General features: G+C 36.3%; 1 long non-coding RNA gene across 2 annotated transcripts in view; it reads right to left on the bottom strand.

Annotated features, from left to right (window-relative positions):
• The window catches only part of LOC145293907 (uncharacterized), a 352,532-nt gene that overhangs the window by 143,351 nt on the left and 194,667 nt on the right, over window positions 1-14,514 (bottom strand). The window lies entirely within an intron of this gene.

Genomic DNA, 14,514 nt, shown 5'->3' on the forward strand with positions numbered 1-14,514 from the left:
TCGATACTTTTCTACAAGAAGAGGTCGTTTTTTTCGCCGATATCTTTGAAAGTCATCTCCTCTTTTCGATTGGCTAACCTTAATTTAAACCTTTGCAGCTTCCGGTTTGGCGATGGACGCAACGGCAAAAATGTTACGTTTTTTTTACGTTCTTTTCCTCCTTCGCGGTATGGGTTCCAGCCTGCCTGCCTACTACCACTTTTTTTTTTTTGCTCAACACACACATCCAAACACTCGAGCAACGCTGGACGCTGGACACCCAATCTAGTATAATATAATATCTTGGGATTACTTAACTACATGAAACGATCCAGTGTGCATTGAAGGCGTAATGTAAGGAAGCCAGTCGAACGTTAAGCACAGGAAAAGATGGTTGGACAACGTATGTGAATGGACGATAATGAATATAACCCGATCGACCATCTTTGACCCCAAATCGTAACCCTTGGCGAATACCTGGCCATGTTAGTGCTCATTTTATAGCAAGTGGCGAAAAAGTTTAATGATAAAATAAAAAAAATGTATATCAGAAACCAATTTAGCATTATTTATTTATTTTTTTTTTATTACATTTTCACCTCAAACAAGGCACATCGCCATTTTGATGTAGGGGGCTACTATCAGGGACATAAGCTACAGGGGTACTATGTAGGGAGTTGGGCAGCAAGATGTCGGTTCACGTTACACTTGAATTTCTGCATGTCAGTACAGTTGGGGAAGCAGGGCCCTGGTAGGCAATTCCAAAATCTAGCGGTTCTGGGAGAAGAAACTACTGGAGTAGAAGGCTCTCTTACATTTAAGGATCTCTACTGTGAAAGGGTGGGATTTAGCTGCTTGTCTGTCGGGGATATTTACGTCGAGGGATGCAAGTGCTTGCAGTTCGTCAGAGCATTCACCGTTAAAGTACTTGTAGAACAGGCAGAGGGATGCAACATTTCGTTGATGGGACAGAGGCTGAAGCTTAGATGACAGTTCAGGACCTATCAGGTTGGCGACTATCTTTTGAACCTTGTCCAGGAGCGAGAGACTAGTAGCAGATGCACCAGTCCAAATATGACAATAATACTCCATACATGGGCGAATGGTGGCCTTATAGAGGTACAGGATACTTTCAGGCGTTAGTAGCTTTCTAGCACGGTAGAGAGAACCTACCTTTTTCCCAGCGGTTCTGGCAATACTCTTAATGTAATTGTCCTTGAATATAGTAAGACCAAGAGACCAAAATGAAAGATATACTACAACGATATACTATACTATATACGAAAGATATGCTACAGCTTTATAACGTGGAAAAGGATATTTATACCGAAAAGTCCTTTAAATTTTGACTTGTGATATCTTGTTTATTTTGGTGACATTTAGCTAACATTTGTATAAACAAAATATAATATAGGGTGGAACGATACAATTTTCGTCATAGAAACATGATTCCATTTCCGTTTGATGAAATCAAGTTTTCTTTTATACTTGCAGACCATTTACCAATTGTCCAGTTGTGTACAAATCCCAAGAGCGATATGAGCCTTCTATCATGTCTGAAAGTCATACAATGTTTAACGAACGAGATCGGTGATGCACCGCTGTACAACTCATGCTCACTACCGATCCAAGTTATGACAACTGGACCATTGCCAGCACTCTCAACATACATCGCTGAATTGTCACAAGCAACAGGCCACGGTTATGGTCTTGGGTGTGGTTTCAAGTGAGGGACACATCATCCAACTCACATCTTCGAATTCGGCTTGGAAGTCAAAACCAAAATGTACCTCGATGTGCTGAAGAGTGTGGTGATACCCTGGTACAATCAGGTGGCCGCTGAGTCTAGACTTGATGCCGGCTCACAAGTTCAAAGATGTGCAGGCTTGACTTCAGAAAGAGTGCTACGACTTTGTACCCTTCCCTCACTGGCACCCTCCTCCCCGACCTGAACCCGCTAGACTACTTCGTCTGATCATACGTCGAGAACATCACCAAAATCACCCCCACAACATAAAACTCAGCCTGATCACTGCTATCCGCCGACTACTCGCCGATCGTCTGTCGGTGCTTGTGGTAAAGGCATACTCCCATTTTCGGACCCGTATCAAGGCTAGTGGCGACCATATTGAATAGAAAATTACTGACACCTGAGAGTATTCTATACATCTACAAAGTCACCAACCGCTTATTCATAAAATAATGACAAAAGACTATATTCTCAAGGGCATGATGTTGAACATCTCAACATTTATTCCTTTAATTGAGTTGATATTTACAATTCTTGACAGTATCTGTTTCGTAGCGCAAAATCAATCACTTAATTATTATATCAATTAGTGAATCTATTTTGTCCTTAACTCAGCAGAAGAAATAGCAACATCCAATCCGTCAAAAGGAAATAAAGTGCGTTTTGACATGATTAAAATCCGAAAATTGGAAAAGAACCCGTAAATACCTTATAATATATTTCCCTTACGCCATTTTGAATTTTCAATAAAATAAATAAGGAATGGTATATAATATAAGGAAACAAAATATATTTCCACAGAAATATATATATATATATATATATATATATATATATATATATATATATATAGTCATCCACATAAAGTACTGTTTCGTTGTATCACAACTCATCAGTGCGTCTAGACATACAACTTTTCCCAGTGTTGTGGATCGACCCTACAACCGTCGTGTTGACAGTCGGCAGCTCTAACCATCGGTCTACGAATCAGTGCTCGTAAATTTTTTTCCTCAAGTATCTATTAAATCATTAATTGCCCGTCGCACAGTGCTCCAACCATCAGTTTATTTACAATCTCTCTCTCTCTCTCTCTCTCTCTCTCTCTCTCTCTCTCTCTATATATATATATATATATATATATATATATATATATATATATATATATATATATAAAACCTATCCGGCTTTGCCCAAGAATCTTAACTTTCATTTTTGCCTCTCATTTTTTTTAAACTGTCTTTTTTACCGTGTGTCATATATGACATATACTGCACATATAATATCTATCTATCTATCTATCTATCTATCTATCTATCTATCTATCTATCTATATATATATATATATATATATATATACATATATAGAAACATTAGCTATAACGTATATTAAACAAACAAACAAACATGATGTATATTAAACAAACAAGCAAACAGACATACATGCGACTTAATTACTTTATAGATAAGAGAGAGAGAAAGAGAGGGAGAAAGAGAGAGGGAGAAAGAGAGAGAGAGAGAGAGAGAGAGAGAGAGAGAGAAGAGACAGGTGAAGTTGAGAGAAAATAGAGAGACACAAAGAGAGAAAGAAAATGAGATAGCCAGGCAGTGACAGAGAGGGGGGATAGAGATAGCGAGCAGAAGAGACTAGTTTTTGATTTTATATTTTTATTTTAAAATGTAACTGACATTTCAAACTATTTTCCAATCCAAAGTAGCTAACTTAAGCTTAATGGGTGACTCAACGGGTTACGTATTTCGTAGTTCTTCAATATATCTATCAATTAATTATCAATTATTAATGCACCTATAAAGTTGAGTTTTTGCCGCACTGACACATATATTAAAAGCCGATTCATTCTATTTAAAAATTATTAAAACGAACTTCTCATGAAGGTTAACTAATTTGCATATTCTTTTGAAAAACGAAGTTTCATTAATCAATTATTCATTTTTATGGGTTTTTATTGGAGCATTGGTTTAATATAATTATTACACTTAGTTCTGTTCATGCATATTTTCTACATTGTGTATAATTGTAACACACACTCGTATACACACACACGTACACACACACACACATATATATAGAATAAATAAATAACACACACTCGTATACACACACACGTACGCACGTACACACACACATATAGAATAAATGACAAAAAATTATATTCCAAAATTCATGATGTTGACCATCTTATAATTTATTCCTTTAAATCAGTCGATGTATACAATTCTTGACAGTATCTGTTTCGTAGCAAAATCAGTGACTATATATCTATAATATAAAGCTGAACGTCTGTGTATGTGTCTGGTCACGAAGAGACTCCTATATGGTTGGCTATTATAGAAAACTGATCCCATATAATGGTAGAAGATGTATCGAGACACAGGAATGGGTATGTTTGATCTGGCATAATGATGATTCATTAAAATTGTGGGGTCTGCGTACGCGCCTGGTCCACAAAGCATGGGAATAAAAAATTTAAAAATTAAAAAAAAAAAGTTTACCAGTGTTTTTGATATAGATGTACATAAGAATACTTGGATAAGTATGTTTTAACTTAAATAGGGATGGTATAATAAAATTGTGGGGTCTGCGTTCGCGCCTGGCCTCCACAGAATGGAAATAGGCACAAACTTTAATAAAGACTTTTCATATCTATCTGCGTAAGTATACTTTGATAATTATGTTTCAGTTTGAAGAAATATGGTATAATAAAATTTTGTGGTGTTCGTTCGCGACTGACTTCCATAGAATGGAAATATGTCACAAAGTTTAACAAGGTTTTTAAAATATATATCCACAGAATATTGTGATAAGTGATTCAGTGTGAACAGGTATGGTATAATAAATTATGGGGTTTATCTATTTTATTTTTACTTTCATCATATTTTGCTTTGGTTTTGATACCCCCAAATTCGAAGCTATCTCTTTACAACCCTTCCTTTTCATAACCTATCATACTTTCATAAATCAGAGTCCATTTTCTGTAGGCTGTTTTTAAACCCAGTCAACGACGAGTACTTTTGCTAGTATATATATATATATATATATATATATATATATATATGAGGTATCTTAAGTTTTCAGACTTTCTTTTACAAGCCTTTTTAATTCTCGTTAAATCTTGAGAATTCGATATATTATTGGTATACATCTTATGAGATGGTTGACCAATTTTTATTATTTCAGGTTAAAATGAATTACTACGATTGGAATTAAATTACACCTTACTAAAGTCTGAATGTCACAGGTAATGAACTTCAAAAATGCAGTCTGGACGTGAAGACAATTTAGAATAACGATATGCAAAAAAATATGCTTAAAACTTGAAAAAAAAAAAATGCCTCAGAAACGTATGAAATGCTTCAGACCGTTTTGGGGCTATTTTTCATGAATCGAGCATCGGTTTTTAAGTGGCATAAGCGATTCAACGAAGGTAGGGAGTCTGAGAGGGATAATGACAGGCGTGGAAGGAGTTAGGAAGTCAGGACACCAGAGTTGATTGGCCAAATAAAGAATTTCATGGATAATGACCGCCATGTGTCAATAGAGACAATAAGTGCACAGTTTGATGTCAGTGTGGAAACTGTACACGCAATTATTCGTGTGTGTGTATGTGTGTGTGTGTGTGTGTTTCGATTTGCTTTTTAGCCGGTAAAATGTAACTGCTAAGAGGTTAAAATTGAAAATAAAGAACGGATGACTTTGGTGGGAGTAAGTCGACTAAACCTGTTACTTCTATGCATGTTCTAATATCCATTCATAGCATTGAAGTTACCTCATTTTTAACCTCTTATTCATCTGGCGATGGATCAAACGGTGAAAAGTTGGGATGGGGCGTTAAATGTTTTGGTTTTGATTCTAACTGATGGCACCCACGTCATATATATGTACTTTAACTTTTGAAATCATTACTATATATATTGGGTGCAATATTTTAATCAATAGAGAATTGGTTCTATGATGATAAATATCGAATCTGCATGCATTAAAGTGTTTACGACCAGGCAACGCCGAGAGGCCTGCTAGTATATATATATATATATATATATATATATATATATATATATATATATATATACTTGTTTATTGTTATATAAACATGCTCACATCCCGCTGCTACAAATAGCCACTTGTTTCAATCAAACAACAGATATCATCAGGCAGCGACTTGACTATTCAAAAGTTCAATGAATAAACATTATTCATTGAACTTTTGAATAGTCAAGTCGCTGCCTGATGATATCTGTTGTTTGATTGAAACAAGTGGCTATTTGTAGCAGCGGGATGTGAGCATGTTTATATAACAATAAACAAGTATTATCAGCTTTTTATTGAGCACTATCTAACAACCTCGTTGAATTCATTAGTCCATTACTTTTGAATATAAAAAAAAAACCCGAGTATATATATATATATATATATATATATATATATATATATATATATATATATATATATATATATATATGGTTAGATAAAGAAAAAGAGAGATTGAACACTAATGCTATTCAAGGTGCTGCCATAGAGAGTTGTGTCGAAGGCTAAGTGTTGCTATCATGAGTAATGTGTAAATAGTTTCTTTCCTTCGACTATCATACTTTGGAATTCCCTCCCTATTTCTTACTTCCCTGTCTGCACCAGCGTACAAAAGTTTAAATGTAATAGGACAGGCATCTTCATATTCAACTTCCCACAATCCCCTGTTAGAGACAATCTCAAATAGTAGCCCTTATGTTTCAAGTGGCAATATGCTTTTTCCAGGGTGAGCATGAGTAAAACAAACAAACGACAAATGTTGATTAAATTTTTTAAATTCGAAAGTCGTCGTGGAGAATCGATATCGCAGCCTCATGAATATCCGATCGTTTGTTAGAAGATTTGAAACCAGACAAATATATAAGGTTGGTGCAAAAATAATGTCGCTTTTTTCACATGATACAAAATTTATCGAGTATTATTTTGTTTGTTTCGGGTTTTCGTTACGAAACTGCTGCAAGATATAGGAACAATGCCACTTCGGTGTTTTTCTGATATAACGATAACGATCCATCTTAGTTATGAATTGGGTTTCAAATTCTGGGGAGTGGGGGAGGGCGTGTAAAATGCGATAATTCTTATATGTCAACACGAAAAAAAACAAACAAACAAACAAAAAACAAACAAAAAAAAAAAACCAACAACAAAAACTTGGTAAAGCTTTTTGTTGAGGAGTTTTTGCTGAAAAGCGAAAACAAGGAAAAAAAAAAGCACCGTGGAAAACAAATATTTTGTTTCTTTCGCAAAAGGTCAACGTATAAGTCAAGTGGACAGCAAAACACAGAAATAAACAAAGCCGATTGTTTCAAACCTTTGTTTTACTTCGCAAGACACACACACACACACGCACACACACACACACACACACACACACACACACATATATATATATATATATATATATATATATATATATATATATATATATATATACAAAGTTAGGTATGTATATATGTTTATATAGATATATATATACTAGCAGGTCTCCGAGCGTTTCCCGTTCGTAAAATACGCATGAATATTACATTTTAATTAATGCAAAATTCTTATTGATTATAAACAGAAATAACTAGATGTTAAACATAATGTTAAATTTCTTTAAACAATGAAGTAAAAAAACAAAAACAAACAAAAACAAAAAAAATGGAAATAAAATGAGACATGTGCATTGGAGTATTATGTTTTTTTCGAAACAGTTCACTTCTTGTAAGTAAAAAAAATAATACTTGAGCTGAGATCGAAACCAAAACCGCCAGCGAGTCATGTACGATAACCATTAGACCAGCTTTCCAGCAAGTTGCTCCCAAAATTCCCGGAATTATGGGAGCAACTTCTTAAGATACCAGTTTCTTTTCATTTCGTACATAAGACCTTTGTATTTCATTATCTTTTGATATTTTTCTAATATTTGAGTAATAATTTAGTAAGTCGCCTTACTGAACGGTGTCCGTTAGTTGGCATACCAATCATATTGTTGTAAAGAGGAATACTGATGTACTCATATCCATTACATAAACTTCTAAACTAATGAACCCATCATTATGAATTATGCAATATATATTCTCTGCAACACGATGAGTAACGTGAGACTAATATCAAGTAGAATTTCCAAGAACAGAACGTCTTTCAAAGAACTTCCCATCTGTAGAACACCTGCTTAGAGAAACTGCTTCCATGCAAACTACAATATGGTCGTCTTCAAATCCAATGTAAACAAATACTTGTCAAACCGTCAATTTCTTCTATTGCTAGAAAATTACTCCCACATAGAGTACCCTACACATCTACAAAGCCACCATTCGCCAATGCACGGAGTATTGTTGCCACATCTGTGGTAGTACAACTATCACTAGTCTCTCCCCCTCTCTCTCTCACTCTTAAACAGGGTCCAGAAAGAGTCTTAAATCTAATAGATACTGCACTATTGGCCAAGCTTCAACCTCTGTCTCATCACCGCAATACTGTATTCCAGTGCCTGTTTTACAAGTATTTTAACGGAATGAGCTCCGACGAACTCACAGAACTCGTGCCTCTCTTGACGTACATACTTCCAACTAACCTGACAAGCAGCAAAATCACACCCTTTCACTGTTGAGGTCATTGGATGCTGACAAATCTTCTACTGATATTTTCTTCCCCCAGATTGCCTTCAGAATTTCCACCTACTTGTCTGTACTCACATGCAGAAGTTTAAATGAAATGTGAACATGTCGCTACTCAACTCCCCACAATCCTCCATTAGATGCGATTTTATATAGTACTCCCTTACGACCAAGCGGCAATACGCCTAGTTTGAGGGGGAAAAAGTGTAAAAAAATCTCCGCGGTGAACGCCATATCGGTGGCATCCATTAGGTCGATCGCAACTGTCCCTCGTTATCAAGGTGATGTCCACGTCGACTAAAATGAAACGTGGCATGCGACAGAGGAGCATCTTAAATGGATAAAACAGTGGTTCCTGGGAATATTAATTATTTTAGTGAGAAAGAAATTATGTTCTAATGTGCTTGGAAAAAGGTTGATTTCAGCTTTCAATTTCAATGAACGTCTATTACCTCCACCCGCCCTTATCCTCTCAAACTGTTCATTGTGGTCTTTTAGCTAACGATGAAACAACTAAGCTAAAAAGAATTGCGTTATTAGTTTGTCCACTTGGTTTATTTACAGATGTTTTTTTTTATACTTTTTTTTTTTTACTTTTCTCCTTTCTTATTACTTCCGTTTTCTTTTTTACTTTATTTTCTCTCTCTCTCTCTCTCTTTTTAAATCTGGTCAACTTCTTTCTTTCTTTCTTTCTTTTTTTATCTTTCATTCATTTTTTCTAACCGATTCTGTTTTCGTTTCCGTTTTTGATATTTTTAAAAAAATTAGAATTGATTATTCGTTTTATTTGGATTCTTCAAACTACTGTTCTAATCTTGAGTGTCATTTTTACACTGTTTCGGTCGATGAAATCTCCGATCTTCTTCAGGCGTATATTGTAGAACCCGGGGGAAATCTTTCTGTCGAACCTGGGTATTTTTCTGTCAAACTTGTGAATCTGCACGGAAGCATCTTGTGCACATCAAGCCCCCCCCCCTTTCGCAAAAATCCTTACTAATAACTGTGTGCATGAGACTCCATGCAAATGTCGAAAACTATACAAAGGTGAAGCATGTCGTTCATTAAAATTAAGGTTAGAAGAAATGGAAATAAAAAAAAGTCGAGTATGACTGACCACATATGGAAAAAAAAGGAACCATCTACTCTCATAGGACGTAGAGAATATGACGATCAGTTACCAAGTAAAGCACAATATGGGAACCATTCATCATAAATTATAGTAACATTCATGGTGGAACGATAAATTTGTCGCCCTAAAGAAAATAACACTACAGCTTTATTTTAAAACTTTTATTGAAAAAAAAAAAAATCAATTCAGGTAATTTAATTATGTAGTAGAGCTGACATCTATTCAATGTAGCCGACTTCAGTCTCAATCACCGCGTCGATACGGGTCCGGGACTGAGAGCATGCCTTTTCCACAAGCGCCGGCGGTAGCTCGACGAATACTCTGCGGATGGCGGCGATCAGGTTCGCTTTGGTGTTGTAAGAAGTCATGTTAGTGTTTCAATATATAAATTTACACACACACACATACACACACGCACGCTCACACACACATAGATATATAATATACACATGGTTTAGTATATAAACGCATTATATCTGTTTGACAAATTGAGCGCTGCTTGTGCGGAGTTTGCACTGGTAATCAGTGTGAAGAAGACAGTCGTGATGCATCAGATTGACGCATCACCAATCACCATTAATGGCCACGAAATAGAGACCGTCGAAAACTTTGCATATCTTGGATCCAACATCAACAAGGGAGTATCCATTGAACAGGAGCTACAAACGAGCATAGGTAGAGCAGCGTCTACTTTCAACCGACTACTTGAAAGAGCATGGTTCGATAAATACCTCACTTCTCGCACAAAATGCCGCATCTACGAATGCTGTGTTCTGAGTACCCTACTGTATGGGGCAGAGACTTGGACCACGTATGCTCGTCACGAGAAAAGACTGAACGTCTACCATCTCTGATGCTTGTGACATATCATGGTCATGAATTGGTGAGATAGAATCATAGAATCACCAACGAAGAGGTGCTAAGACGTGCCGGCAGCCGCTCCTTATTCCAGACACTCAAGATCCGACGATCGAGTTGGCTTGGACACCTACGCAGAATGCCTGATGGCTGTCTCCCTAAGGATATCCTCTACAATGAACTGGCAAATGGAACAAGAAGCCGCGGTCGCCCGGTGCTGCGTTTTTAAGACGTGGCCAAACGGGATCTGATCGCTCTTGGCATCGATGTGAATGTGTGGGAGGAGCTAGCCGAAGATAGACCAGCATAGAGGCGTGCCTTGAGTAAGGGTGGCGAAGGACTTGAGAACCTTTGGTTCGAGAGGCTGGCGCAGAGAAGACACATCCCCAATCACCATCAATAGTGACTACGTTTACTGTTGCTTGCATTAATCTTTCGTAGATTGCTTGCCATTATTTATCTGTTTGACGTCAGATGTTTGTATATGCTTACATATTTCTATGACTGGTGCTATCAGATCAAGCTGTCGGAAGATATTGGCGTCCTGGCACCTAACATTGAGGCCTTTTATTTTTCTACTTCCTTTTTGCAAAACTTATGTTCTGCAAAATCAAAACCAAAAACAACAACTCACTTTTCCTCTCTTTCCTTCTTCCCATTTTCTCTTTCTCTTCCTATTTCCCCCACTTCTTGACTGGTTTCCTAACGTAAAATGTATAATACATTAATAGTGTAAACCTTTTCCTCTCTTATTACAAACTCATTCATGTTCTGCAGGGCAATATACAAAAACAATGAAATCCACTATAAAACAACCAAACCAAGCACTACAAACTAGCGTTTAAAGATACAAAAAGCTTTAAGAATAAAAACCTTCTAAAAATAATCGGATGCAACACGAATACTATTTCCAAAATAGCTGGATTCAACATTAAATGACCCGAAAAGGGTTAATATGCTGTAAAACAGCCAAGCCAAACCATAATCCTATGTAGAGAATTCACTCGTAAACTAATGAATTATCGGATATATATTTTCTGTTCTGTTTGCTAAGATATAGCTAACGACGATATATATATATATAGGACAAAATGACGGCCTACAAGAGATTGCGTTTTTTTTCTATTAAAAAGAAAAGAAGAATCATATACATGGAAAGTAACACGATGTGAATTTTATTTATCACATTGTTATGCATATTTCACTTTGAGAACTTCCTGTTTTTTCTGATGAGTCCACGGAAAAAATGTCCAGAGTTGACAGGAAAATATCGGTTGCTACCCGTGAACGAAACAGAATGGGTCCAGAATGTATCTATGCATATATATACACACAAGTTAGACCAGGTTATATAATACATAAATATACATATAATTTATTTTTATTTGTGATACGTTTTAAATGAATTCAATTGTTTATACTAAATGCGAATGGGGAATAATTTTTACTTTTGGTATCCCCAAATGAGGAGCGGCATATACATTGTTTTTAAAATATAATTATCCACTGACACGTGTTTCGTTGTCTATGCCTCATCAGAGTGGCTGAATCTAGCGAGATTCGAAATCGGGACTCCATGGTAAGAATCCTAAACTCCTACCATTGAACCATCTCGAACCACTGCTTGGATATATCGCGATTTATGTAGATGTTATTTATTTGTTTTTATCTTTGTAATACATTTTGAATGAATTCAATTATTTATACGAAAGTGCATTTTTACCTAAATGCTATATATATATATATATATATATAAATAATATATATATATATATATATATATATATATATATATATATATATATATATATATATATATATATATATATATATATCGTGTTCCTACTTTTTCGGAAATATCGAATATTTTACGGATAATGTATTTATAAACAAACATCCCTATTTTTTTTGTGTTTTTCCTTTTAGCATTGTATTAAAGCCTCAGCTCTCAATGAACACTCTTTTTTTGCATGTTTCTTTCCGATCGGCAATTATCGACGCTCTCTGGCGCCGGCCAGTCAGCCTCTCGTTCATCCATTATGTTTAAACACTTGGATTATTCCCGTCGCTTGTATCTCGTTAGAAACTGTTTCTTTTTCTTATAAAAAAATCAAAGGAAAATCTCTACATTTATTTCTGATATCTCAGAGATAAGTAAAACGGAAGACGATTTCCTGCACTCCCTTCACGTCATATGATAAAAAACCGCAAGCAAACACAAACTAAAATAATGATATAATGTATAAAATAATTATGGTGGCGGCAGAAGTGTGTGTATATATCATCATCATCATCATCATCATCATCATCATCATCATCATCCCTACCACCACGAGCACTGTCATCACAACCACTACCACCATTCACTTTATCATCTTCCCTCCTCTTCATCATCATCAATCCTCCTCTTCATCATCACCACCACCACTATCACTATCATCCCAACTACCACCAAGTTCCTCTTCCTCCTCTTAATCTCACTCCTAATCCTCTGTCGTATTCCTTCTCTTCCTCGTCATCATCATCATCATCATCATCATGATTATAATAATAATTATCATTATAACCACGACCATCGTGACAATCACCCCTCCTCCTGATGATGATGATGATGATGATGATGATGATCATCATCATCATCATCATCATCATCATCATCATCATCATCATCATCATCAGCAGCAGCAGTTCGAGTTAGGCTGCCCTACAACTTATTTTCCATTTTTTAAACCTGTCTACTATACTCTCTCATAAATGAACGTGGATACGGTGGTTGCTAGCACAATCTATAGACTCAGCTTGCCATGTTAGAGTTTTGTTGAGAGCAGGAGAATTGTGTTACGTACTTTCTCCTCGATGGGTTGCATTTAGTCGTCCGCCTTTCTGTGTCGTGGTTCCAGATTGAAGCTGTTCATAGGCACTTTTTCTATCGAGGACGATGGTACATGCATCTGAACTGACGACATCGTTTCTACTTTCTTTAGAATAATTGTGTCTTGAAAAAAGAGAAGGAACGAATCACTGCTATGTGTCATTTACACAACGAGATTACAGCTGTTTACGCGTCCAATATAGTTCAAAGCAATGGATAGGCATTTGCCTAAACTAGAAGTTATTTCTGGCTGCAGCATACCATGTAGGCATGTGAGAGATTTTACTTATCACGGTCACGCATTACTCTGTGTGCCTTTGTGATACTATCGACGTTCCCCTCCCCCAAAGTATCAGGATGTAGGGGAGAAAGAGAACAAGAAATATGAGAGAAAAACAAAACAAAACAAAAACAAAACAAAAACAAAACAAAAACAAAAAAAACCCCAGATTTATCAGCAGAATAATTACGAGGAAGTTTTTCACCAAAATACACAAAGGAAGCTGAAACAGGATTGGTAATCACGATGTGGCGGTGATTAGAGTTTAGTTTGCGGTTAGTTTTGTGGGTGACAATTAGTTTTGCGATAGTTGGGACGGTTTGCTGATAGTCTTGGGTTTACGACAATTGAGGTCAGTGGTTATTTTGGGTCAGTTGGTGGCTCGGAAGTCCCCTAAGAGAGATAGAAATCGAAGTGGGTGGGAGTAAATGGGTCTGAGAAAAAAATCGCATGCGACCGCGACCAGTTAGTGACGGACAAGGTTTGGGGTTCCTTCTAATTACACGACGGTATCATACGCACGTTTAGAACTTAACTGATTTACATCACGTACTCGTTTTGTCTTAGTTTAGCGCGATAACAAAGGTGATCGAGTCACATCTTCACTAAAGATTTATAAGCAACTAATTCTTTAACTTCAAGTCTCTTCTACGTAACACTGTAGCAGAGCGCGCATGGACGCGTGTAAGAAAATGTTAGCAGTAGCAACCGTTAAAGCATGTATGCAAATTAGCAAGTGTGCACAAGCTTACGTCACAAGAAAATCAGAGAAAAAGACAGCACAAAGTCGAGCAAAGGAATCGATCAGACGTTTTTTTTTGACTCGTGTGCGGTGAGAGAAAATGCACCAAATAGCGAAGAGCAGAAAAAAACAAAAAAAAAAAAAACGCGAGCAGGGTGAGATGAACGTGGTGGCAGCGACAGACTTTTAAGATGGTGTCGAGACGGCCAGGTTTTGTTAATCTCATGGCAGATGACATGAATAGTAAAAAAAAAAA

The sequence above is a fragment of the Euprymna scolopes genome, chromosome 15 (assembly GCF_053919585.1).
Source record: "Euprymna scolopes isolate OS-2025 chromosome 15, ASM5391958v1, whole genome shotgun sequence".
NCBI lineage: Eukaryota > Metazoa > Mollusca > Cephalopoda > Sepiida > Sepiolidae > Euprymna > Euprymna scolopes.